Below are 27,441 nucleotides of genomic sequence, written 5' to 3'. Positions count from 1 at the left end.
GGGCCACACTTCACTTATTCAGAGTCACCAAGGCAAACAAACCTTATTCTGCAGCTGGATGTATCAGGTTATTCACCTGTTGCCATTAAGCTTCTGAAAAATACAGCTAGTCCCATGACCACCAGGAGATGATCTTTAGTTTCCCATCTATTAGGAGAGGTCCCACAGGTCAAAGGACCCGTGTCCAGTCCCCTCCACAATTAAATTCTCACACTATTTTTTGTCGTTGTTGTTTAATTTCATTAAAGGACAGTATTAAAGTATATATTCATTAGAAGAAAATAACCAGTTAATACCCTGATCTTCCTCTGAGTAGTGTGAATCACAATTTCTTCTTCTTTACACTTCTGTGTTTTCCTGGCTTTTTTTTTTTTTTTAAAGAACTGACTAGTTTTATTTTTTCATCATAATCAGCAACAAAGAAATGTCATTTTAAAGAAAAGGCAGTGGAGGAAAGAAACATTTTCATAAGAGGTCAAATGCTGAGGCTTTGAGGGCAATCATCCGAACTGAAAAAGGCAGGGTAGAACGGTCATGAGAAAGAGCACTGAGAAGGGCTGCAGCAGACCTGGACTGCATTCTCGCTGGGCCACCTGGGCATCCAGCCTCAGATTTCTCAGGCAGAAATATAGAAATGTCTACTCTGTAATCCTACAGACTTGAGGTATGCTCCAAATGAAATCATACATTAATTGTAAGCATGACGGAAATTTTAAAAAGCATTTAAAAGAAAATGCTATGCAGGAAGGTTTCTAGAAAACATTAATCTCTTGAACAACCATCAACCGAAATGGTACAAGTCAGAGGATTTCAGAGTGGCTCTCAGCCTGTGGGCTGCCCAAACGACCCAGAGTAATTTCAAGGTATCCTAAGATCTGTAAGTGCACCGAGAATTGTTGGTAGACTGACTAAATATTGTATGAAAGAAGCACTTTTTTTTTTAAGTCTATGTTAAGATTAAGCCTTTTAAAAGGTTAATTTATAGTAGCTTTGTCATGTACAAATCCACCAGGTGCTCCTTGGAAACTCTATGGGGCAGTTCTACTCTGCCCTATAGGGTCGCTATGAGTCGGAATCAATTCGATGGCACTGGGTTTTTTTTGTTTTGTTTTTTTGTCAGGTACTCTTGAATAGCTCAAACTAAAATAAAAAATGGGGATCATTTTTTTTTTTTTTTTACACTTACACACAAGGACTCCTGAACTGAGCTGGATAACTCCAGGAAAGTCAATAGTAAGAAGCAAGCTAGCCATCGTTACTTGAAAGGGCAGGGGGCAGAAGAGAACTTCCCTCATGATATTTGGCAGCAGTCACACAGGTAAGGCCATCTGAGAACCAGGCAAGGTTGTAGAATTTCCAACACTGCCCTAAAATACTTCTTCAGACTTGCTCAGTCCCACTGCATAAATAAATGGACAACAGAATCAGGCAGGCTGATCTCCAGAGCAGTGATGACCTCACCAGAACAGAGAGCTCCAGGAGAGGCTCGCGGGCCCCCTGCATTAAGTACTGCATCTCCAGGCAAACGAACAAGGCCAACACTGTATGTCATCACTGGAACTAACTCCCAAGCTTTCTCCCTACCCCACAGAGACATTTTGCAAGTAGCTATTCTTAAATTCATTTTTGAAATCACAGGCTCCAGTACTAAAATTGAAACTAGTCAGAGACACGGCTACAACACCTGTTCTAATTTCACCCACACATCACTTTTGATTCACCAATCACACTGACCCCAACCACCATTAGGAAGTTTTAAAACATAAATGCAAGCTATTTTTCTGTCTTTAACGCTATATGTGAGAAGGAAAAGTGGAGCACAGACAGAAGATGTGAGAGCAAATAACTGAAGAGATCAACACATTCCAAAATGTTTCTGCAGCAAACTGCAGACAGATAAGCATAGAGATCTATTAGATGGCATTAACGGATAAGTGTTTGATAACACATAAGAATCAGTCCCTGAGAATACAATGGCAACCTTATATGGGAGATAAAAGTCTGCAGAAAGTCAGTAACTGCATAATTGGGGGGCAAGAGGAGCGGTACTTCATTTCTCGAGTGCCAGTCCCCTTCAGAGAATGACATCAGTGCCAAGGGGAACCACTGTTTAGCCTTATTCAGGAAGGCACTTCCTTAACTTCTCTGAAGAACCTTGCCCACAGCCTACAGTCCAACATCTAGCCAAATCTATCTCAGTCAAATCTGCTGAAGTACATGGATGGAGAGCTGGACAATTTGTCTTAGAAATAATGGCAAAATATTTATGCCAAATCCCAGAGAGGGAAAGCGCATAAGACTACTGCCACGCCCACGTAGTCTGGGTTTGATACACCTCTGTGTGGAAAGGCCAATGCCAGATATAAGTGCAAAAATGTTATTAGTGCAGATCTCTTTGAAGACTTATTAAAAGTTAATCAAATAATCAAAACTTTTTTTTTTTTTCTTCACTTGAGGGTGGGGTCAGAAAAGTGATTCAAAGCCACACTTTGGTACAATGCAATGCTCTCTGATTATGGGGTTTGGAGGCTTAGCCACAGGTGGGAGGGAGGAGAACTATCTCCAAGCTGTTGCTCACCATTACTTTGTCAGAATAATAATATCACAATTACTTGGACAGAATAATAATACCATTTTTAGAGTGTCTTCTCCTACACTGGAAACCCTGGTGGCGTAGTGGTTAAGTGCTACAGCTGCTAACCCAAGGGTCGGCAGTTCAAATCCGCCAGGCACTCCTTGGAAACTCTACAGGGCAGTTCTACTCTGTCCTATAAGGTCTCTATGAGTCGGGATCGACTCGACGGCACTGGGTTTGGTTTTTGGTTTGGTTTCTCCTACACTGCAGTTCTACATGTGCAAAACCCAAATCTCCTCTTATAGATGGAGAGACAAAACAGTTATTGGAGGTAGCATGGCACGGTGTTTTGTCTAGGATGTTACTGGTACTGTGATGGGCAGGAACCACATTCAACTTTCTCTGTCAGCTGAAGAAAAAAATCTAGCATGCCAAATGCACCTCTGCTCAATGAACACTGCAACAACTCTCACTTGCAGTGCAATGGGGTGGCAGTGACACGGATTCCCTCAAGTGAACAAAAAACGCCACTAGAGCAAAAGGAGAAACAAATTTAGAGTGCTGAAGGTTACAAAAGACGTGATCAATTAGAAACTGTAATACTGTCTTCTACATTCTCTTAAAGAGCAAGCCATACGAATGCTGTTGTTAAAATTAACAAAATTCAATTTAGCCAAAACACTAGACTGTTTGGATTACTACAAATTCACCTGCCGAGATGAGAAATAACTCTTCTTTCCAAAAGCCTCAAGTTCTATGGACAACTTGTCCACAACCGAATTCCTAGCAATGATCACTCACCATCTGAAAATTCCTTAAGGATCAGAATCATGACAGATACTCAAAACATTCAATGAATGAATGAAAAAGTGCCCAAACGCTATTTAAGGGCACAGTACTTATTACTCAAATATATCAGGCTGAGTAGCAAGGTAAAACGAGATAAACTGGAACACGACGGGGTTGTGAGTTCCAAGCTTTAGCTTGGGTAGTATTCTCAGGAGGTATTAGAAATATTCACAACTCACTCAAACCTAAATAAACCTTCCAAAGTTTGAAGAGGGAAACAGACTAACAGGAGACTTTATTAATCCATGGATGAGAAGTCATGTGGCTAATCAGCTGCTTAAGTCACAAGGAAGAGACAAGAGCCTGTTCTTTCAGAATCCAAAGAGTATTTTCAACAGGGAAGAACCAGTTGGCTGTACACCCGCATCTCTGCTAAAGGTGGTAAGAAAGGTTCACATGGCAGGCTTGCCAAGCCTAATCAATTGACAAAAAATTCAGGTAACAAAATTTTTCAAACCCCGATTAAGCACTTTGTCAGAATTCAAGAGCTCCTAATATACTGACACTACACTACAATAATATCCATTAAAGGTCACAACTACAAATGGAATGACTTTTGGCTTTAAATAGAACAAATGCCACTTCAGGAAGCTTTAAAATGACATTATTAGAAAGAAAAGGAGAGAGAGGAAGATACCAGGTAGCACAAGAGAAATCACAAGCTTCAGGAGCACCTGAAAGCAGTGCAACCTAGACATCTAGTGCAGTACTCCAGAGTCTGAATCCTCGGGTTTGAATCTCAGCTCCATAACTTATTAGCTATGTGATCTTGGACAAGTGACTTAACTTCTGTGTTCCTCGATTTCCCTATCCACAAGTGGGCACGATAATCGTACTTCAAAAGGCTGTTCTGAAAATTAAACAACCTGTGTAAAAGGTCTTGGCACGGTGCCCAGCAAGCATACAGTAAGCGCTCAAATGTTTCCTATTATTGTTCTCTATATTCCCATTTTAAGAACCATTATGTATCAAGTGGAAACCCTGGCGGTGTAGTGGTTAAGCGCTACAGCTGCTAACCAAGAGGTCGGCAGTTCGATTCCACCAGGCGCTTCTTGGAAACCGTATGGGGCAGTTCTACTCTGTCCGATAGGGTCGCTATGAGTCGGAATCGAGTCGATGGCAACCGGTATGTATCAAGTCTGAACTAAACACACATAGCTTTACAGCCATTCATCATCTTTCCCCCAATAAGTCTGAAAACTTCGTTCAAGATTTACCATAACATGCTTACGACAAAAATCTCCCAGCGCCAGAAGCGTCTCACATGTACACAAGTCTCCGAGGTGAGCCCCGCGCACGTGACCTGACTCACTGCCTTAACTCAGCTGCCGTCGGGGACCCTCCCCCAAGGCCGAATCAGGCTGTTCAACCGAAGACACAGATGCCAAAGTAGCTGAGCACTAGGCGCGATCGGCTGGGGGGCGCCTGGACCACCGTCCCCTCCACACGGCCGCTGGAGGGCCGGCTCCGACACCCTTCCGCTCGCCGCTGCAAGGAACTCAAGCGGCTAGAGCATCCCGCCGCGGGCGCACAGGCCCCGTGCCCAGCGGGTCTCCGGTCTTGACACCACTAGTAAACAAGGCGTCCGTGAGGGCAGTCTCAGCGCCGGCAACCTGGCCAGAGGTCACACCCGGCAACCTCTGACCTCTTCCCGACCGGGCGCGGTCCGGGCCTGCTCCTGGGGCTGAACAACGCGCGGCTTCCCCGCGAGGGTCGGGCTGAGCGCGGAGCCTTCCCCGAGACGGGATCGATGCGAGGCCCTGGGTACCGAGGGGCTGAGGAGGGGGATGGGACAAGGCCACCGGCCAGGCAGGGCCGGCTGCTTACCGCGGCCGCTCCGCTGGAGGCTCCGGGCCGGGCGCGTTGAGAGAGCTCTTGCCGAGGAGAGGCGAAAATGTACGGGGGCAGAGAAGAAGTCCAAGTGCCGGTTCCAGCGGACCCCTCCGCCCTTTTCAAGCCTCCAACACCACCGCTGCCGCCGCCTCGGGCTTTATGGCCAAGACTTCGGCCCCGCTCCCACTTCCGCCACCGCCGCCGCCCCGAGCGGAAGTACCTGTCACAAGACAATCGACGCCGAGGAGTGCGGAGGTGGGACGCCGCCTCAACCTTGCGTCAGGTTCCGGCCGCCTCTGGCCTGGGCCTGGATCTTGTAGTCCGAACATGTCTGCCCCCATAGGACGTCGCCATCTTTGAGACTCGGTCAGGGACCAGGACGGCGCCATGTTGGACCCACAAATCGATTCCTCAGCCGCCTCCTGTCTTCCCTGAATAACGAATACCGGGAGAGAGAGGATGAGGTAAGCTTGCCTCTGCCATAGTGTCTGTCTCCAAGAGGACTGATCAGGCAAGCAAGTAGTCCTACCATGTACGCTAAGCAATTCAGGATCTACAGAGCTTGTCCTAAGAATGGATTTGCCCAGGGAGAAATCTCTGTCGTGAGAGACAACTAAATCCCATTGTGGTGGAGTCTATTCGGACTTATCGCGGCCCTAAAGGACACAGCAGGACTGCCCTATAGGGTTTCCAAGGCAGTAATCTTTATGGAACCTGATTGCCACATTTTTCTCCCAAGGAGCAGCTGGGAGGTTCAAACCAGGTCTTCCAACTGGTTCCTTCTGGTTCAGACCCCTGCTGAGAATTTGCAGGTCCACCCCAGATATCTAGAATCAGAATCTACTGTCTAACACAATCTCCAGGTGATTTTTATGTATAATAAAATTCGAGAACCTGCACTACTGGTGGTTCTCAGCATTGGTCCCTAAACAGCATCATTAGGATGGCCTAGGAACGTGTTACAAATTCCAATTCTCAACAGGGGTTTGAACCAGAACAAACCAGTTCGAATCCCTGGTTCGAATCGCCAACTTTTCAGTTAGCAGATCTTTGAGTTAGCAGCCCAGTGCTTAACCACTGTGCCACCCAGGGCTCCTTAGTGAGAAACACCCACCCACTGCCGTGGAGTAGATTCCAACTCATAGTGACCCCATAGGGCTTCCAAGACTGTAAATCACTGCGTAAGCAGGCAGCCACATCTTTCTCCCACAGAGTTGCTGGTGGTTTCGAACCACCAACCTATTGGTTAGCAGTTGAATGCTTTAACCGCTGTGCCACCAGGGCACCTTTTTGTGAGAGACAAGGCAAAACCCGTTGCTGTCCAGTCGATTCCAACTCGTAGCGACCCTATAGGATAGAGTAGGACTGGCCCATAGGGCTTCCAAGGAGCAGCTGGTGGATTCAAACTGCGACCTTTTGGTTAGCAACCAAGCTCTTGCAGCGGTTATTTTATAAACTAATAGAGGAGTGGAGAAGGTCTGTATTTACTGTGCACCGTACTAGACTGTTGGGTAGACTCCAAGAGTCATTATTTTAATCTTACAGGAAGGCTGTTATTACCACCATTTTGCAAATAGAGAACTGAGAAGAATTGAAGAACTTAGAAAGTCACTTTACCTAGCCCACACAGCAAGTGGCACAGCCAGGATTGTGAGCCACGGTCTCATGACAATGTGTGTGATCTTCCTAATGGACTGCAAATAACTGCACCCATTATGTAGCTGGATGATAGAAACATGAAGATGAGTTAGACATTTCCAAAACACAGAGGAGATAGCCCAAGAAAATTGAAAAAGAACTCAAGTTTCTCTGAATTTAGTGTTAAAAGTGAGGCAAAGATGGACCCTGCAGAACTCTTAGAATGCACCCCACCCTTCCAAGCCCCAACCTCATACAAACACAATTAAGAGCCACTTAGAACTTTATCTTCAACAACATACTCTTGTCATAGTCTTTACTATCTCGGCTCATGCAAATGCCATTCTTTCCTGTTACTCAATCTGAAAACCTTGGAATCATTCTTGACTCCTGTTGTGAGTTGAATGGTCTCGTCTCTAACTATTTAGAGATTTCTCCCTGGGCGAGCCCCAAAAAGATATGTTCACATCCTGTAACCTGTGAATGTGACTTTATTTGGATAAAGAGACTTTGTAGATGTAATTAAGGATCTCAAAATGAGATTACCCTGAGTTATCCAAGTAGGTCCTAAATCCAATTACAAGTGTCCTTATGAGAGACACAGAGTCAAAACACAAAAATCAGTGAGGTTTCTATACAGCAACAATGAGCAAGCTGAAAAGGAAATTAAGGAAACATTACCATTTACAATAAGAATAAGTACCTAGGAATAAACTTAACCTGAAAGGTGAAAGACTTCTATGCAAAAAATTATAAAACATTGCTAAAATAAATTAAAGAAGACCTAAATAAATAAAAAGACATTCCATGTTCATGGATTAAAACAAAACAAAAAAACAAACCCATCACCACGAGTTGATTCTAACTCATAGTAACCCTATAAGACAGAGTAGACCTTCCCCATAAGATTTCCAAGAAGTGGCTGGTGAATTCGAACTACCAACCTTTTCGGTTATCAGCCAAAGCTCTTGACCACTGCACCACCAGAAGGTTTAATATAGTTAAGACGTCAGTATTACCCAAAGCAATCTATAAATTCAATGCAATCCTCATCAAAATTCCAACAGCCTTCTTTGCAGAAATGGAAAGCCAGTTCTCAAATTTATATGGAAGGGCAGAGGATCTCAAACAGCTAAAGCAACCTTGAAGAAGAATAAAATATGAGGACTTACACTTTCTGATTTCAAAACATACTTGCAGTGGGATGGATCATTTTATATGGCCTGTCTCATTATGGTCTCAGGAAACCCTGGTAGTGTAGTGGTTAAGTGCCACAGCTGCTAACCAAGAGGTTGGCAGTTTGAATCCTCCAGGCACTCCTTGGAAACTCTATCAGGCAGTTCTACTCTGTCCTATAGGGTCGCTATGAGTCAGAATTGACTTGACCGCAGTGGGTTTTTGGTTTTTCACTATGGTCTGATAATTTACTTGGTAAGTTATGCAAATAAGGACATTGTGGCCCACCATAGGGGACTGGTCAGTTTTGCCATCCTGCTAGGCTAAAAACGAGCCATCCCAGAGGTGGGAGGAGAGGATCTAACCACCAACAGGAAAGAAGAGCCAGGAGTGGTGAGCATCCTTTGGACCCAGAATCCCTACACTGAGAAGCTCCTGAAACCAGGAGACTGAGAAAGACACGGCTACAACACGGACGATGGTGAGAAGCGGTGTCAGAGGAACGGCAGCAGGAAAGAGCAGCAGGAGATGGCACAGTGGGCCTCCTGGCCCATGGAGCAAAAAAGCTGCGCACCTTCAGGCTGAGGCTTACTGGCGGAGTGGGGTGCCTTGGAGCACTTATCAGCAGAGCTAAAAGAGTTTTGTTTAGCACTTGCCTTAGCAGAGGCTGAGGGGCCAGAGAGAAAGAAGCGTGCCTGCGGGCATGGCTGAGAAGAGGCTGTCCTGATGGGAGAACTGCATTCTGAGCATTCCTGAACCTGAGTTGTAACCTGTTACTTCCCTATAAGCCCCATAACTGTGAGTATGATCTGTGTGTTCTGTGTGGCTGTTGCAATAAATTATTGAACTCAGCAGAGAAGTGGAGAATGCCATGGGAGGGGCAGTTGGTGTCGGAATTGGTAAAGATGGCAGAGAGAGGAGGCATGTCTGACCTCTCCCTCAAAGGAATTAGCCTCGGGCTGTAGATCTTGATCCTCCTTCCCTCTAGTGAAGTTGTTATTAGGTGCTGTCGAGTCGATTCTGACTCATAGCGACCCTGTGCACGACAGAACGAGATACTGCCCGGTCCTGCGCCATCCTTAGAATCGTTGTTATGCTTGAGCTCATTGTTGCAGCCGCTGTGTCAATCCACCTAGTTGAGGGTCTTCCTCTTCTCTGCTGACCCTGTATTTTGCAAAGCATGATGTCCTTCTCCAGGGACTGATCCTTCCTGACAATATGTCCAAAGTCTGTAAGGCGCAGTCTTACCATCCTTGCTTCTAAGTAGCATTCTGGTTGTACTTCTTCCAAAACAGATTTGTTCGTTGGCAGTCCATGGTATATTCAGTATTCTTCGCCGACACCACAATTCAAAGGTGTCAGTTCTTCGGTCTTCCTTATTCATTATCCAGCTTTCACATACACATGATGTGATTGAAAATACTATGGCTTGGGTCAGGCGTACCTTAGTCTTCAAGGTGACATCTTTGCTTTTCAACACTGTAAAGAGGTCCTTTGCAGCAGATTTACCCAATGCAATGCATCGTTTGGTTTCTTGACTACAGCTACCATGGGTGTTGATTGTGGATCCAAGTAAAATGAAATCCTTGACAACTTCAATCTTTTCTCCGTTTATCATGATGTTGCTCATTTGTCCAGTTGTGAGGATTTTTGTTTTCTTCATGTTGAGGTGCAATCCATACTGAAGGCTGTGGTCTTTGATCTTCATTAGTAAGTGCTTCAAGTCCTCTTTGCTTTCAGCAAGCAAGGTTGTGTCATCTGCATTTTGTTAATGAGTCTTCCTCCAATCCTGATGCCCCATTCTTCATACAGTCCAGCTTCTCGAGTTATTTGCTCAGCATACAGATTGAATAGGTATGGTGAATGGATACAGCCCTGAAGCATACCTTTCCTGACTTGTGAAGTTAGAGGAGGTCAAACACCGTCGCCATGCCATCTTTGCAATAGTACAGGAAAGCCTGTGAGAGCCAGAACTCAGTGGGACCGCCTTCCTTTTCCTGGTCGTGCAAGTTTTCCACCCTTAACAGAGTGCGGTCTTGCCACTATCCTGTCCCTCATTTTAATGGAAAATATTCGAGTTTTCCTTCTGTGACAGGTTTCCACCTTACATTGGTTCTGGCTTTCACAGGTTTTACCGTATACTATAGTAATTTTAAAAGCCTGGACAACTGAACAACAAAAAGAAAAATAACCCAATAAAAAAATAGGCAAACGAATTGAATAGACATTTTACCAAAGGACATTGAAATGGCCACTGTCTTAGTTATCTAGTGCTGCTATAACAGAAATACCACAAGTGGGTGGCTTTAACGAACAGAAATTTATCTTCTAGCAGTTTAGGAGACTAGAAGTTCAAATTCAGAGTGCCGCCTCTAGGGGAAGGCTTTCTCTCTCTGTTGATTCTGGGGAAATGTCTTTGTCCTTTCAGCTTCTATTTCTTGGTTCCTTGGCGATCCTGTGGTGTGGCATCTATATTCCCTCATTCCTACCCCCTCCCTTGCTTGTTTAATCACTTTTATATCTCAAAAGAGATTGACTTAAGAAACACACTACACTGTCTCATTAACATAACAAAAAAAATTCCAAATGGGATTATACCATAGGTATAGGGGTTAACATTTACATCACATTTTGGGGGGACACAACGTAATCCATAACAGCCACCAAGCACATGAAAAGATGCTCAACATCAAAATCAAACCACAATGAGATACCATTTCATTCTCATTAAGATGGCTAAAATTAAAAAAAACAGAAAATAACAAATGTCGGCAAGAATATGGGGAAATTGAAATTCTTGTCCATTGCTGGTGGGAATCCAAAATGGTACAGCCATTGTGGAAAACTGTGTGGCAGTTCCTCAAAAAACTAAAAATAGAACTATCGTATTACCTAGCAATTCCACTGCTAGAAAAATATCCAAGGGACTTGAAAACAGCAACACGAACAGACATTGTACACCAATGTTCATTGCAGCATTATTCACAATAGCCAAAAGTTGAAACAATCTAAAAGGCCATCAGTGGATGAATGGATAAAAAAAATGTGGTATATACATACATTGAAATATGACTCAGCCAGTGAGAGAAATGAAGTCTTGATACATGCTACAATATGGTTGGAGCTTGAAGACATTATGCTGAGTGAAATAAGTCAATCACAGAAGGACAAATATCAGGTGACCTCAATTATATAAAAAGATAAGAGCAGTCAAATATATAGAGACCAAAGTTTCTTAGTGGTTACCAGGGGCAGGAGAGAGGGGAAAAGGGGACCGTTATTGCTTATGGAGCACTGAGTTTTGGCTTACCATGATGGAAAGATAGTATTGATTAAGGATAGGGTTGCACAGCTGATTAATGTAATTGTAGTCAATAGATTGTACACCTATAAAAACTTGAATTGGCCAAAGTTGTGTGATATATTTACAACAACAACAAAAAGAGTTGCTGCTGAGGCTGCCTATGTACAGCCAAACACCTCATAGTTTGGAGGTTTAGGGTCATGGTTTCATGGGACATCCCAGTTAATTGGTCTAATATTGTGTTTAGTGCTTCTGTTCTATCCCCTAGTTTATTGCGTAGTGCCTGGGGTCTTAAAAGCTTGCAAGTGGCCACCCAAGGTACAACAATTAGTTTCTGTACACCTGGAGCAACACCAGGAGAAGGAGAGTCAAGAATGAGAGGAAGAAGTAGAATGTGTGGCTAATTGCCTCCATGAATAACTATCCCTGTTGCCATGAGACCAGAACTGGATGGTACCATTACTACCATTACCAATCATTTTGGTCAAACATACTATAGAAGAATTCTGATCAAAAGGGGAGAAATGCAGAACAGAATTTCAAATTCACATAGAATCCAGAATTTTTGGAGCCATGGAGGCTGAATGAGGCCCCAAAACTATTGCCCCGAGATAGTCTTTAAACCTTAAACCAAAAATATCCCTTGAAGTCTTCTTAAAAGCAAAAAAATAGTTTAGCTTAACCAGTAAGGAATGTCTGCCTTGAACATCATGCTCTTTTAAGAACTATATACGGGATCGAGCTGACAATAGGAACTGGAAAAATTGGATAGGAAACTTAGAGGGCAGTTAGTTTATGTTCACGGGGGAGGAACAATTCAGAAATGGAGGATGAGAATGGTTGCTCAACTTGAAGAATGTAATCAATGTCACTGAACTGTACAGGTAGAAATCGTTGAATTGGTATATGCTGTACTGCGTATATTCTCAACAACAACAAAAAATAAATTATGAAAAAAAAGGATAGCCTGGTACCAGTGTAATAATAGAAACATAGACTGATGGAATGGAATTGAAAGTCCAGAAATAAATCCACACATCTATGATCAACTGATTTTCAACAAAGGTGCTGTGTTCATTCAGTGGGGGAGGAAGAATCTTCAGTAAATTGCACTGGGAAAATTGGATTTGCGCATGCGGAAGAATGAATCAGAATTTATGCTTTATACCATATACAAAAGCCAATTCAAAATAGATCAAGAACCTAAACGTGAAAACTAAAACCATGAAATTCTTAGAAGAAAATGTAGGGGTGAGGTTGTGGGACCTAGTGTTTAATGATAGATTATCAAATATGACAACAAAAGCTTGAGCAGCAAAAGACAAAGATAAATGAGACCTCATAAAAATTAAATACTTTTGCTAATCAAAGGACTTTATTAATAAAGTAAAAAGACAATCTATAGATTGAGAGAAAATTTTGGGGAATCAGATATCTGATTAGGGCCTCATATCCAAAATTTATGTGAAATTTCTACAGGTGAACAATGAAAAGACAACACAATTAACAAATGGGCAGAGAACTTGGACAGTTCACCAAAGAAGATATTCAATTGGCCAAAATGCACATGAAAAGATGTTCAGCATCATTAGCCATTAGGGAAATGCAAATCAAAATCACAATGAAATATCACCTCATATGGAATGGAAGCTCCACGAAGGCAGGAATTTTTGTCTGTCTTATTCATTGTCTCAGATCCCTGATTCCTAGAACAGTACTGGGGACACAGTAGGCACTCAATGAGTATAGTTTATAGAGTATTCAGAGGAATGGAAATTGGAAATATTCTCAAAGTCTAACATTAGAATGGCAATGATCAAAAAAGAAAAACAACAGGTGTTGGTGAAGTTGTGGAGAAACTGGAACCCTCATCCATTGCTGACAGGAAGGTAAAAATGGTGCAGCCACTGTGGAGAACAGTTTGGTGGTTCCTCAGAAAGTTGAACATGGAACTGCCATATGATCCAGCAATCCCAATCCTAGGTATATACCTAGAAGAAGTGAAGGCAGGAACACAAAAAGAAACTTTTATACCAATGTTCATTGCAGCACTTTTCACAATAGCCAAATGGTAGAAATAACTGAAATGTCCATCAACAGTTGAGTGGATTAAAAAATGTAGTAAATGCACACAATGGAGTATTATGCAGCCATAAAGAGAAATGAAGTTCTGATGTGTGCCACAACATGGAGGATCCTTGAAAACCTTATGCTAAGCAAAATAAGTCAATCACGAAAAAGACTAATATTGTATGATCTCACTTATAAGAAATAAGCAAATATATGGAAGCTAAAGGTTATTAGTGATTATCAGTGGGGATGGCAGGGAGGGGGAAAGGGAAGCTTTCGTTTGGGAGGCATTGAGTTTGTGTTAATGGAGGTGGAATATTTTGGAAAAGGATAGTGATAATGGTGGCACAACATGAAAAATGTAATCAATGTCGTTGAATTGTAAATGCGGAAGTTGTATTGGTGAGTATGTTTTCACCACAATAAAAAGGAAAGAGACAGAGAGAAGAGGAGATGTGAAAAAGGAGGCAGAGATTAGAGCAAAGCAGCCACAAGGAAGGCTGGCAGTCACCAGAAGCTGGAAGAGGCAGGGAAGAATTCTTCCCGAGAGCCTCCAGAAGGAGTGTGGCCCTGCTGACACCTTGATTTTAGACTTCTGGCCTCCAGAACTGGAAGAAAATAAATTTTTGTTGTTTTAAGCCACCAGGTTTGTGGTGATTTGTTACAGCAGCCCTAGGAAATTAACACCCCACCCCTCTCTGTCTCTTGTAACCCTCACTGACAGCCTTCAAAATATATCCAGAATGTGACTACCTCTTGCCATCTCTGCTGCTACCACCTGGTCCAAGCTTCCATCATTTCTCACCTGGATTATGGGAACAACCTTAGCTCCCTGCTTCCACTCATACCCACCTCATCCTATATCAGTTCTCTACATAGCAGCCAGAGTAATTCCATAAAAACGTCAAACCATGTTATTCTCCTGCTCAAACTCTTCCAAGAGGTCCCTATCTCACTCAGAGTAAAAACTGAAGGCTTTACAATGAAAATGTCCTACACTATCTGACCCCCAAATATCTTTCTGACCTTATGTCCTACTGCTATCCCCTCTGATCACTCTGCTCAAACATTACGAGTTTAAGGGAAGGCACACGTCTAACTCAGGCCTTTGCAGTTGTATTTCCCTTTAGCTGGAAAGTTCTTCCCCCATATATCTGCATAGCCATTCCTTCACTTTCCTCAGCTCTTGACTTAAATGTCACCCTCTCAGTGAGAATGGCCTTCCCGATTTAAAACTGAAGCATCTCTCTCTATGCCCATCTCCCACAAAACTTCCACTTGCTATCTCCCTTCCCTGCTTTTCTTGTTTCCTTATATTACTCAGTATTTGCTTATTGTTCGTCTCCCCCGCTAGAATGGAAGCTCCACGAAGGCAGGAATTTTTGTCTGTCTTATTCATTGTCTCAGATCCCTGATTCCTAGAACAGTACTGGGGACACAGTAGGCACTCAATGAGTATAGTTTATAGAGTATTCAGAGGAATGGAAATTGGAAATATTCTCAAAGTGTAAGAATTTATGGTAAGTCCACTTCATTCTGCAGTCATTCAAAATGCTAGGTTTGAAGATAAAGTAGCCAGTAGGGAATAAGTCTGGAGCTCTTGCAGTGCTAACCAAAAGGTTGGCAGTTCGAATCCACCAGCCAGTCCTTGAGGACCCTATGGGGCAATTCTACTCTGTCCTATAGGGAAGAACTATGAGTTGAAATAGACTCTATCAGTTTGGTTTGGTTTTTGACTAGGGAATAAGTGACATAAGTGAAAAGGCAAGGTACAAAAATAGAAGGAGACCTATGAACTACCTCCCCTCCCCTCCAGATTTCTAAGAAGCCCATGGAGAAGGATATTCAGATGCAAGCATGGGCTGTTTCTTATGGAAAGTAAGGATGACTCAGAAAGAACCTAAGAGCCAAGAGGAGAGTCAAGAGCTGCAGAAAATCATTTCCAGGGAGCAGGATAGGGTGTTAATCAAGAACTGGTAACATGTGCCCCGCTGGATTTCAGAATTGCTATGACCCAGTGGCAGCTGTGTCACTCCTGTTTTCTCCCTTTTTGAACAGAAGTGTCTACTCTGGTTAGCTTTTGCTTGTCAATACTGTATGTTGGGCTTGTGGGGGGCAGATAATGTGTCTCTAGCTTATTTGCAAAGAGCCATGGTGGCATAGTGGTTAAACGCTCGACTACTAACTGAAAGTTCAGTGGTTTGAACCCAGCCACTCCACGGGAGAAAGATGTAGCAGTCTGGAAACCCAATGGGGCAGTTCTACTCTGTCCTATAGGGACGCTTGCTATGAGTCAGAATCAACTCGACAACAGTGGGTTTGGTTTGGTGGGTGGGAGGAGGTGAATATATTTTGCACATGGGAAAAATAGAAGTAATTTGTGTCCAGAAGGTGGATTATGGTAGATTGAAGATGGCAGCAAATTTTTGTTCCTCTTCTCTTTGAGATGTGGAGCCTACTTCTCCTCTCTTTGAGTCTGGGCTGGCCTTAGAGACTTTTTTGATCAATACAATGCAGCAGAAGTGGCATCCTGTGACTTCCAAGGCTAGAGCATAAAAAGCCTTACTGCTTTTGCCCAGGTCCAAAGCCTTACTGCTTTTGCCCAGGTCCCTTGGAATGCTGTCTCTCTGGAAGCTCTTACTTAGAAACCAGACTCTATGCTATAAGAAGCCCAAACCGTGCATAGGTATTCTAGTCAACAGCCCCAGCTAAGCTCCTAGTCAGCAGTCAGCAGTCAGCAGTCAGCAGCCAGCATCAACTGCCAGCCACGTGAACGAGCCACCTGGGAAATCCGGCCCTATTGAACCTTCAAATGACTATGGCCCGCATCTCAATCTGACTGTACAAGATGCTCCAAGTGAAAACCACCCAACTAAGCCCAGTCAACCTACAGGCCCGTAACGATGCTAAAAAATTGTTGTTTTAAGCCATTACATTTTGGGGTACTTTCTTACATGGCAATAGGTCATTGGAATGGGGCTATACAGAATAAAGGAAAAGGGAACTGTTGTGTAAAAGATCTTTAGTAGCACCCATTGGGGATGGGAGCAGATCAGAGCTGTTAACTAGGAAATGACACAATCACAGCAGTTTTCAGAGTCCTCTGCATCTTGATGTCCTGCAGGCGGTAAGACCAAAAGTTCAGGAACTGGATGAGAAAGGAGGAAGCCTGAGCAGGGATGCGAGGCTGAGTCGGGAGGGAAAGGCAGCAGTTGTGATTTATTGATCCATGCACACAACTCACTCAAGAAAGTTGGTTACATCAGCAGGACATGGCTGGACCTGAGGTTATTCGGATGAGCTTGACAGGTCAGAGAGAGACAGAGGAGATTGGAGCCAAGAAGAAGAGAAGGGTTAGAGGAGGTGTGGAGTAAGGAGTTCAGTTTCAAAGAAATCCTGACACAGAATGTCCTCTGTGGGCCACCCAAGTGGGGATATGGAGGAGGCTGTTAGATATACTGAGCTGAGGCAGAATATGGGTAGGTGAGTATCTGGGTCCCTCAGAGCAATCTGGGCTGAAAACAGAGATTTGGGAGTAGATGGGAATGGAAGCAATAGGTGTGAATAAGACCCACAGAGAAAGTGTAGAAATGTTATAATCTATAGTGTTAGGCATTATAAGGTGCTGAGTAGACAAGAAAAACCAGGCCCCTGCTCTCAACAGCCTTACCACTTAGTGTGGTAGACAATGTACAAGTCAACATACACACACACATAAATGAGAGTTTCACTGAAATTTCCATCAATAGGCAACTGGTAAAATATAGTACATCCAGTCAATGGAATAGTGTGTAACTATTAAAAAAAAAAAAGAATGAAGGAATTCTCCATATGTTGATATGGAATGGTCTCCGGGAGATGTTATTAAGTGATAAAACAAGACATAAAAAAAAAAAAAAAAAGACATAGAACAGTATATATCATATACTACCTTTTTTTTAATAAAAAGAAAGAAAAGAGAAGTGGGGTAGAATAGAATATACTTCAGAAAAAAAACCACCACGGGTGCCTAGCAGAAGGAATTAACTATAGACCTTACACAATTGTGAGAGTTGGTAGAAAGTCTACAAAGGCTGTTGCTTCTGTATCTCGTGTTAAGTCCAACATTGGTCAGTGCAGGTCAGCTAGGCCAGAGGTCAGGAAGAAAAGCTGCATGTAAATGAGAGCAAATGACACACTGGAACCTATGAGGACAACTAGAACCCGCGAAGACCAACTTGCACCCATGTTTTCTCTCATCACCTCCAACTTTACTGCCATAGGAGGGTGACCTGCAGCTGAACTGGCCTCCCTTCACCACAGAGCTGCACACTCTTGGCCCAGGATTCAGAGAAGCTGAAGGAGGAGATCTAGTGGGGACTGGAAGAGATGCAGGTCTGAGTACTGCCCTATGTCAATAAGGCCAGCAGATGAGTGACACCACGTGTGAGCTATCCCTGTGTCTGGTGTCCTGCATGACCTTCAGAGCGTAAACAATATGACTGCTGTTCCACTCTTGCCTTCCAAATTTCATGCAAAACATCTCTTGTGTCCAACGGAAATACAGAACCATAAGAAGAAGAGAATGCTGGGAAATGGAGTTCCAGCTTAGCCAAGCTGACACAATACAAAGCCACCATACCTGATGAACGGGGATGGGGTGGGAGCTAGATTTTCAGTGCATACCTTTTATAGTATCTTTAAGCTTTAAGCATGAGACTATATTTATTGTCAAATATTTACATAAAAAAATAAAGCCCATAAAGTGATTAATGGGATGCAGATGACAATTTCGTGTTATGGGGCAGTGGAAGAGAGGTGATATTAGGCCCCTAATATGGGTAGTAGAAAAGACCTCTCTGAGGAAGCGGCATTTGAGCGGAGAACTGTGTGACAATATGGAGTCAGCCTGTTGGAAATATCTGGGAAGAAAATGTTACAGATAGAGGGACCAGTAAGGGCAAAATCTTTGTGTAGAAACAAGGTGCCCTGTTCAAGGAACAGCAAAGAGGCCAATGTGGTTGGAGCAGTGAGCAAGGGGGGAAGTGGAAAGAGATGACGTGGGAGAAATGGGCAGAGTGAGATTATACGGGGTCACATAGGTCATGGTAAGGCCTTCAGGATTTATGTAACTGTTATTAGCTCTCATCAGGTCAGCTCCCAACTCATGGTGGCCCCATGCACAATGGAACAAAACGATGCCTGGCCTTTCATCATCCCCATGATCAGTTGCGGATTGGACTGTTATGATCCATAGGATTTTCATCAGCTGATATTCAGAAGTAGATCACCAGGCCTTCCTTCCTAGTCCCTCCTAGTCTAGAAGCTCTGCTGAAGCCTGTTGAGCATCATAGCAATATGTAAGCCTCTGCTAGAAGATGGGTGGTGGCTGCACATGAAGTACATTGACCAGGAATCATACCTGGGTCTCCTGCATGGAAGGTGAGAATTCTACCACTGGACCACCAATGCCATCTTGGAACTTTATGCAATGTGTGAGAAGATTTTCTGGGAAGGTTTTAAGGAAAGAGAAAGTATGTGTGTTTGTGCGTCTATGTGTGAGATATATCTCCCTTCACAGGTTGCTTGCACTGCACAGCCTTTCCTGGCTACCTCCCTTTTCTATTCTGTTCCCATGGTGAACCCCATAGCCCTGGTATGCCCTTGCTGTGGCCCCATGACACAGTTCCCTCCTGTCTGCATATGCATCTTTCCCCTATCTAGACTGAGTTCCCAAAGGACCAACAGGCTCAGATCTGCCTCATTGTTCCCAATGCTCCACGTGATTGAACAATTCAAATCAGAATAAAATGTCAAATTATTTTATCTGACCCAGCTTTACATGATTTATAAAGTATTCTGGGTTTTACTATTTTAACATGACCAGTTTTGCTCAAGAGTTTCTCCTTTGGCAATGCTTATCAATCCAGGAGTTGCTGACTGACTGTGCCTTATGTGCCCTTGACCATGAACCCTAGCCTTCCATCCTTGGTTATTTTTCCTGGCCTCCAGCATCCAGTCTGAGCTCCTGTGTCCTTGAGCAACTCTCTTGAGCTCTCTGGGCCTCAATTTCTTCATTTTAAAATGGGGCAAATAAACCCCTCTCTGAGTGACTGTGGGAATAAGATGTGAAAGTGGCTTATAAAGTGCCCCATCACATGTAAGGAAATGATTGAAGTGACATGTCAGTTGCCAGGTGAGATAAATCTCTGGTGGTTGCTTCAGGCACTTTTCTGCTAGATGCTATGAAGGAAACAAAGGTTCATTCATTCATTCAATCATTTGTTCAAAAGTAATCAGTCCCTGGCACCTAGGGGTGAACTTAGGGACACAGAGATGACCCAGCCATAGTCCCTGCACTCCAGGAGCTCCCAGTTCTGTGTATGTGTGTGGCAGGGGACTAACTAACAAAAAGACAACCAGACATCGCGTACAATGAAACCTCTTACCATTCTTCCTCTTCCTTAGGAACCTCCAGCCACAGGTGCTTTCTAGAGCCTTCCGGCACACAAGGCACATATTGCAGCCCTATGCCCTCAGTGGCTCTTAGAGATGGGCACTTGACCAGATCACATACAGGCCAATTAGGGTCAATAACTCTCAAGCCTGGGTTTGTTTTGGAGTGGAGGTAGACTTGTAAGAAAAAGGAAGACTTTTTCCCCATGGAGAAAGAATAAGAAATGTCTAGAATTGTGAGGGGCCTCCTTGTCTCCTTCAGGGGACAGCTTACCTGAGAGTGAAGCCAAAGGCAAAACAAAGGAAAACAACTAGATGGAGGGAGACTTAGTCTTAATGAGAAAAATTTTGGCATATGTACCCAGCTATGCCTGAGTCCACCTCCCTGCATCCCACCCCTTTGCCCCCAGGCCTTGACCAGTGGCTTAGTGGAAAGTCACAATTGATCCCAGGGGCTGGTCTCCGCAGGAGGTGCAGCAGCTTCAGTGACCAGGTCTATCTGAGTGGAGCCATGGAGACTCTGGTTTCTGCTGTGATTGCCCAGAGGTACCAAGTAATATAACCCAGAAATGTGGAGGAGTGAACATCCCCATGGGTAAACTTTGACCAGTGAGACTCAGAATTTGGAGAAGACCTGAGAGGTTAAAGTCCCTGCTTTTCTTCTCCCCTGTAGACTGTTCCATATGGCTCCTCTGGAGACACTCCATGGGACTCAGGTTGCCAGAATTAGCAAATAAAAATACTTGAACTAAAAAAAAAATGTATTCGTGTTCATCTGAAATTCAAATGTGACTGGGCTTCCTATATTTGATCTGGCAGCCTTACTTGGGACCCAACAGCTAGCTGTGTTGAAAATCTGTGGCCAGTTTGGTAACACGCTACCTTGTGTTTGGTTTCCCTCCTTCCCTCCATCCTTTCCTCACTTCTCATTTTCTTCACTTTGGTGCCCCAAGGTTGAAACCCCCAATAAAGTGGCAGCATGTTGAGCTTGGCCTCAGGCTCTGTTTTGCGGGGAGCCAAGCTAAGACAAGTCAGGTCAAGTTAGATTTCTGTCACTTATATCTGAAAGAGTCTTGTGGAAAAATTAGCCTCAGTTCCCTTTTCTGTGTAATGAGGATGACAGTTCCTGCCCTATTGAGAGCCTTGGATGGATGGAAAGATCAAATGACATTATGAAGGGTGGAAGTAACGCTGCGGCCAATGGGCTGCCTACGCCCAGAGCTCCACTGCAACACTGAGCTAATGGGGCTGCGAGAGGGCATTGCAACGCCCTCTGCAGCTGTGGGTTCCTTCCATGTTCTCTGACGTGGGCAATGTCCCTCCTGGCTCCACTACATCGGGCTACTGCAATCTACCTGCTTCAGATTCTGCACTTCGGATTAACAAGCCCCATAGGGGCTGGGACCCCTGCTTCCATTGTGCTTTTGGCTACAGTGTGGACTAAACAACTGCTCTGGCTGCACACTGACAGGGCTGCAGGGGGATGTCCTGCCTTTACCTAACAACACACACTTTCCCTGTGTGCTCCCCTGAACCCCTGGCTTAGAATGGTCCTACTGCACCTTCGTGGCCCTACACCATCAGGCCCTAATCTAATTTTCACAAACATAGCTTGAACACTAACTCTGTGCCAGGGGCTATCCTAGGCCCTAGGGAGATAGCAGTGAACAAAACAGACAAAAATCCCTGAGGCAGAAAATAAACCATGTAAATAAGTAAAAATGCATAATATATTAAGTGGTGATAAATGTGATAGAGAAAAAAATAAAGGATGGGGAGTGACCCTGCCCCCATTTCTTCTCGCTCCCCTCCCTGATTAGTCCATTCCATCCACACTGCAGTGGCCTTCTTCCTCTTCTCAAATACACCGAGCTTGTTTCCACCTGGGGGCCTTAGCCCTTCTAGTCCCTCTGTCTAGCACAGTACTCTCTTCTCTTCTCCTCAAGGAGCTTCACATGCCTGGATCCTTCTTACTGTTTGAGCCTCACTTCAATGACACTTCAGGGAGGCTTTCTTGGGTCACCCTGTCTAATGCTGTTTCCCAGTTATTCTCTATCCCATTACCTTGTTAGTGTTACATTTTCTCTATGTCACCTGTCTTGGAAATGATCCTCTGTTCATTGTTTCTCCCACTAGAATTTTAGCTCCAAGAGAGCAGAGACCTTGTCTGCACCACTGCTGTAACTCCAATGCCTGGGACAGTGCTTGGGACATGATAGGTACTCAGTGAATATTTAGTACTAAGCCTATTGCCATCTAGTCAATTCCAACTCAGAACAGCTCTGTAGGACAGGATAGAGTGGCCTCATAAGGTTTCCAAGGCTGTAAATCTTTACTGAAGCAGATTGTTACATCTTTCTCCCATGGAGTGGCTGGTGAGTTCGAATCTCTGACCTTCTGGCTAGCAGCCAAGCCCTTAACCACTGCGCCACCAGGGCTCTGAATATTTAGTGAATGATCATAAATTTATTGCTTTCCTGGCCTTCCCCCCCCCGCCCCATTCATCTGAAGAACTCTCACTTTTCTTTTAAGATTAGTCTAGCAAGGTGATATAAGTAAATAGACAATTACCATACTGTGTTAGGTAGGGTAATACTAAAAAAAAAAATACTAGCTGCTATAAAAAATAGGCCCCCAAGGGAATTACATCCCAAACAATTACCTTTCTTTCACACTTTTCACTGAAAGTATTAGACTCTTTCCACTTTGTGGACCACCATCCCCAAAGATCTTGTTGTGTTTGTCTAAATACAGTTAGTAGAAGGGGGACAACTTTGTGGAAATGGTACACCTACTTCTTAAACACCTTTGTAGGGAAATTACACATATCACTTCTGCTCACATTTCTTTGGTAAGAGCTAGTCAAATGGCCACACCTGGATACAAAAGAAAACAAAACAAGCAAAAAACAAACCTGTTGCCATAGAGTATGTTCTCACTCATGGTGACCCCATGTATTACAGAATAGAACTCTTCCATAGGGCTTTCTTTGTTGTAATCTTTCAGTGGTTAAAACACTCAGCTGCTTACCAAAAGGTCCACAGCTCAAACCCACCAGCCGCTCTGTAGGAGAAAGATGAGGCTGTGTGCTTCCATAAAGATTTATAGCCTTGGAAACTTTATGGGGCAGTTCTACTCTGTCCTATGAGGTCACCATGAGTTAGAATCAACTCAAAGGCACTGGGTTTGGTTTTGGCTTAATCTTTATGGAAAGCAGATCACCAGGCCTTTCCTCCGTGGTGTGCTGGGTGGGTTAAAACTGCCAGCCTTTAGCTTGGTCATTGTTGTTGGTTGCTGTTGAGTCAATTCTGATTTACAGCAACCCCATGGGTGCATAGTAGAATTGTTGGGTAGGGTTTTCAAGACTGTGGCCTTTTGGAAGTAGATAACCAGGCCTGTCTTCTGAGGTTTCTCTGGGTGGGTTTGAGCTAGTAGTCGAACTCCTAACTGTTCATGCTACCCAGGGACATACATTAAAAAAAAAAAAGACCCAGTGCTGTCTAGTTGATTCCAACTCATAGCGACCCTATAGGACAGGGTAGAACTGCCCCATAGAGTTTCCAAGGAACGCCTGGCGGATTTGAACTGCCGACCCTTTGGTTAGCAGCCATAGCGTTTAACTACTATGCCACCAGGGTTTCCAGGACATACATACACCCAGGGAAATGGGGTGTGCAGCTGCTTTCCAGCAACAAGTATATGCTATGGAAGAGGGAACATGAATTTTGGTGGGTAGCTTTCTGCCTCTGCCACAAATACGGTGTGATAAAGGAAGCAACAGGGCTTGGGTGGCTCAGAAGAGGCACCTAAGGAGACACAGTGGGCTAGGAGGGCTTTCCAGAGGTGGCAGTGCTGAGGACTCATAAAAGGTGACTAAGTATCTGCTAGGCAAGGAAAGAGGAAGGTGATTACCGGCAGAGGGACAACTGTGTGCAGAGGTTTGAAGAAAAGACAGAGCATGTCATAACTCATTCCAGAAATTGCTGACGATTCCTCATTCCTGCAGGATAGAGCTACAGGGACGGAAGAGGGAGCAGTAAGGAAACCCAAGCAGAAAGACCAGGGCCTGGTAAGTCATGAATGCTTTGATCCGTATGTTAAGAGAGCTGTTTCCTGTTTTCCTGGTGTATTAACAATCAGGATCCAAAATTGAGGACAGAGAGTGCTGAGGACCCCATATTTAGGGATGATTTAAGGACATCCGCCAAGACTGGAACAAGAACAGGCCCTAGGAGTGTACAGAGAGGTGGCAGAACTGGCCCTACCACAATGGCTCACTCCCACTTCCTTCCCCTCTGCCCCAACACCCTTTGTGAGTAAAAGTGTGGGAAGAGGTGGGAGGAAATCCACATAAGTCATAGGCCTGCTGAGGGGCACTTTTTCTTTTTTTTCCCTTCTCCACCATCGCCAAAGTGAAGGGGGGTTCTAACAGACATACTCTTAAAATTTGGGTGGGGGTATAAGCAGGGGAGATGAGGATCTATCTCATTTCCCAACAGAATCTGTGATTAGGACACAGGTGTGTAGATCCTGCCTTCTGCTTCCCTGGATAGGGAAAAGGGAGAGACTGACGGAAAAAAGAAGAGTGCAGGGAGCTGCCTACAAACTCCCTTTAGGTGAGGCTAATGTGTAGAAGCTTCCAGGGTCAATAGGTTGATCCAGAAGGGCATCAGGCTTCAGCCATTGTATTGGTTATCTATTACTGCAAAAAAAAAAAAAACCTCAAAACTTAGTGACATAAAATAATAATCATTTATTACCTTATGATTTCTTTGGCTTAGGAACTCAGAACCCAGTAGGTCTTTACTTCATGACACCTAGGGCCTCAGCTGAAAGACTCCAAGGCTGGGAACTTGAATTATCCGAAGGTTTGTCTAGGGTTGGAGGATCTGCTTCCAAGTGGACTCATTCACGGAGTTGGCAAGCTGGTGCTGGGAAATTTGTTTCTCTACATATGGGCTTCTCCATAGGGCTGCTTGAGTGTCCTTACGAAATAGCAGCTGACTTTCCCCTGAGCAAAGCATCCAAAGGAACAAGCCAGAAGCTGCAATGTCTGATATGTTGTTAGTCGCTGTCATGTTGATTCTGACTCATGGCAGCACCATGTGTGTACAGTAGAACTGCTCCATAGAGTTTTCAAGGAGGTAAACTTTTGGAAGCAGATCACCAGGACTTACTTCCAAGGTACCTCTGGGTGGGTCTGAACCAACAACCTTTTGGTTAGTAGTCCAGCGCTTAACCATTGGTGCCACTCAGGGACCTTCACAATGTCTGATATGACCACACCTCTGAAGTCGCACACGTCAGTCTTGATTCAGTGTGGGAGGAGATCACAGAAGGACCTGAATGCCAGGAGGTAAGGATCCTCGGGGGCCAACTTGGAGGCTGCAGTACACATTCATCTTGCTGGCTCCTCACCCAGGAGGATGGGCTAGGGTTGAGGGGATCCTAAGTGGCAAGGAGTGTACCTTTTCATAGCAGGAGTTGAGGGGGTGAGTAGAGTTCAAGCTTGAGTCAGATCACCCTTGTTATGGCTCTGAGCTGTGGAGAAGCCCTCACAGCTCTGGGGATAATGCACATGTGCTGTGGTTGGGTATTCAGGCCCCATGGAGAATGTCAGTGATCAGTGAGCATAGCCAGAGAAGCACCAATAGACTGGTGTCACCTATTAAAAAACCCATCCTTTCCCCGTTTCACTCCAGTGTCACCTTTGTCATAAATCAGGTGACTGTATATTTAAGTGTCTATTTCTAAACCATTGATCTGTTTTCCTAGCCTTATGCCAATACCACACTGTCTTAACTACTGTACTTAAATAATAGATATTAATATCTGGTTGTGTAAGTCCTCACCTTTCTCATTCCTCTTCCAGATTGCCTTGGCTATTGTTGGGCCTTTCCATTTCCATATACATTTAAGAATCGGCTTGTCAAATTTCACAAAAAATTTCTGCTGGCATATTGATTGAAATTGCACACCATTTTAGATCCATTTAAGGGGAATTTTATTGAGCAGTACACTTATGATGTGGACACTTTTCTGTGGGTACGCTATACTTCAAAAATATTTAATGTCATTAAGAAATCTGCTACCCTGAGCAATATTTCATATTTGTATTACGAGGTACTGAGATTCTTCAAAAAATTAATACTAAACTTTCAAAAAAAATTGACTTTTTTCCTAGGGTTTTGTGTTCCCTCAAATTTGGTAATTTGCACACTACCTTCATTATTTTTTACATAGCCCACACTGTCAGTATTGCTATTTACCAAGATTTGATTAAAATTTTAACTTCAATTTTTAAAAGAAAAATGTTGTATCACCATTATAAATGCACAATGAGTCTCTCAAAATAAACTTAATGAAAATAATCATTATTGAATTATAACTAGATATTTTCTGCTGAAGGCTTTGAGAATGAAGCCTGCTCTTTCTTTGTTCAAAAGGGGAATTTGGAAATGTCAGAGAAGTGTTTAAGATACATTCATATCATATTTAGACTTTCTCCTTTGAAGTAATCAGAAAGATTGAGAAATAACTAAAAAAAAAAAAGAACAATTTCCTCACTTTTTATTTGGAGATAGTTGTAGATTCACATGCGATTGTAAGAAATAATACAGGGAGATCCTTGTATGCTTTGCCCAGTTTCTCTAAATGGCAACATGTTGCAAAACTATAGTATAATATCACTAAGGGGATATTGACATTGATACAATACATTGATCTTATTCAGATTTCCTCAGTTTTACCTGTCCTCCTTTGTGTGTATATGTGTATTAAGTTCTATACAATTTTGCCACCCATGAAGACTTGCTGAATTATCTATTTCTCCTTTCAATTCTGTCAGTTTTTGCTTCATGTATTTTGCTGATTTTTTCTTGTTGCTTTCAATATTCTCTGTCTTTCAATAATTTGTCTTTGATGTGTCTAGGTGTACATCTCTGTGAATTTATCTTGGAGTGTGTTGAGCTTCTTGGATGTGTAAATTAATGTTTTTCATCACATTTAGGATGTTTTTGACCATTATTTCTTCAAATATTCTTTCTGCCCTTTTCTCTCTCTCTTTTCCTTTTGAAACTCCCATTATGCATATGTTTGTATGCCTAATGGTCTACAAGTCTCTGATCTGTTGATTTTTCTTCTTCTTTTTTTCAGACTGGATAATTTCAATTGACCTTTCCTCAAGTTTACTGATTCTTTCTTCTGCCAGTTTAAGCTTCCTAGTGAATTTTTCATTGTAGTTATTGTACTTATCAACCCCAGAATCTCTATTTGGTTCTTTTTTTGTAATTCCTATCTTTTTATTGATATTCTGTATTTGTGAGACTTCATTCTCATACTTTCTTTTAGTATTTTAGACATGTTCCCTTTAGTTCTTTGAACGTATTTAAAATAGCTAACTTAAGGTCTTTTTTCTAATATGTCCAATCTCTGGCATCTTCGGGGTAGTTTCTATTTATTATTTTTTATCCTATGTATGGGCCATAATTTCTGTTTCTTTGCATGTCTTGGAATCTTGTTGTTGAAAAACAGAAAATTTTAAATAATATAATGTGGCAAT

At 43.3% G+C, this 27,441-nt stretch overlaps 1 protein-coding gene and 1 long non-coding RNA gene across 6 annotated transcripts in view; one reads left to right on the top strand and one right to left on the bottom strand.

The window, feature by feature from the left end:
• Positions 1–5,419, bottom strand: part of RAB7A (RAB7A, member RAS oncogene family) — a 78,411-nt gene extending 72,992 nt beyond the window's left edge. Inside the window, exon 1 of one of the 3 annotated variants that reach the window (XM_064274801.1) lies at positions 5,252–5,419. The gene's annotated coding sequence lies outside the window, so the exon portion shown is untranslated. The remainder of the gene's footprint in view (positions 1–5,251) is intronic. The other 2 variants (XM_010589924.3, XM_003409729.3) reach the window with 2 other exon arrangements.
• A 99-nt stretch (positions 5,420–5,518) lies between these two features.
• Positions 5,519–27,441, top strand: part of LOC111750597 (uncharacterized) — a 52,261-nt gene continuing 30,338 nt past the window's right edge. For all 3 annotated transcript variants that reach the window (XR_010319041.1, XR_010319040.1, XR_010319039.1), the window contains exons 1-2: positions 5,519–8,869; positions 23,887–23,949. This is a non-coding gene — a long non-coding RNA (uncharacterized LOC111750597). The remainder of the gene's footprint in view (positions 8,870–23,886; positions 23,950–27,441) is intronic.

This window comes from Loxodonta africana, chromosome 22 (assembly GCF_030014295.1).
Source record: "Loxodonta africana isolate mLoxAfr1 chromosome 22, mLoxAfr1.hap2, whole genome shotgun sequence".
Lineage (NCBI taxonomy): Eukaryota > Metazoa > Chordata > Mammalia > Proboscidea > Elephantidae > Loxodonta > Loxodonta africana.
The sequence above is the reverse complement of the archived record's forward strand: the minus strand, read 5'-3'. Positions and strand labels throughout refer to the sequence as shown.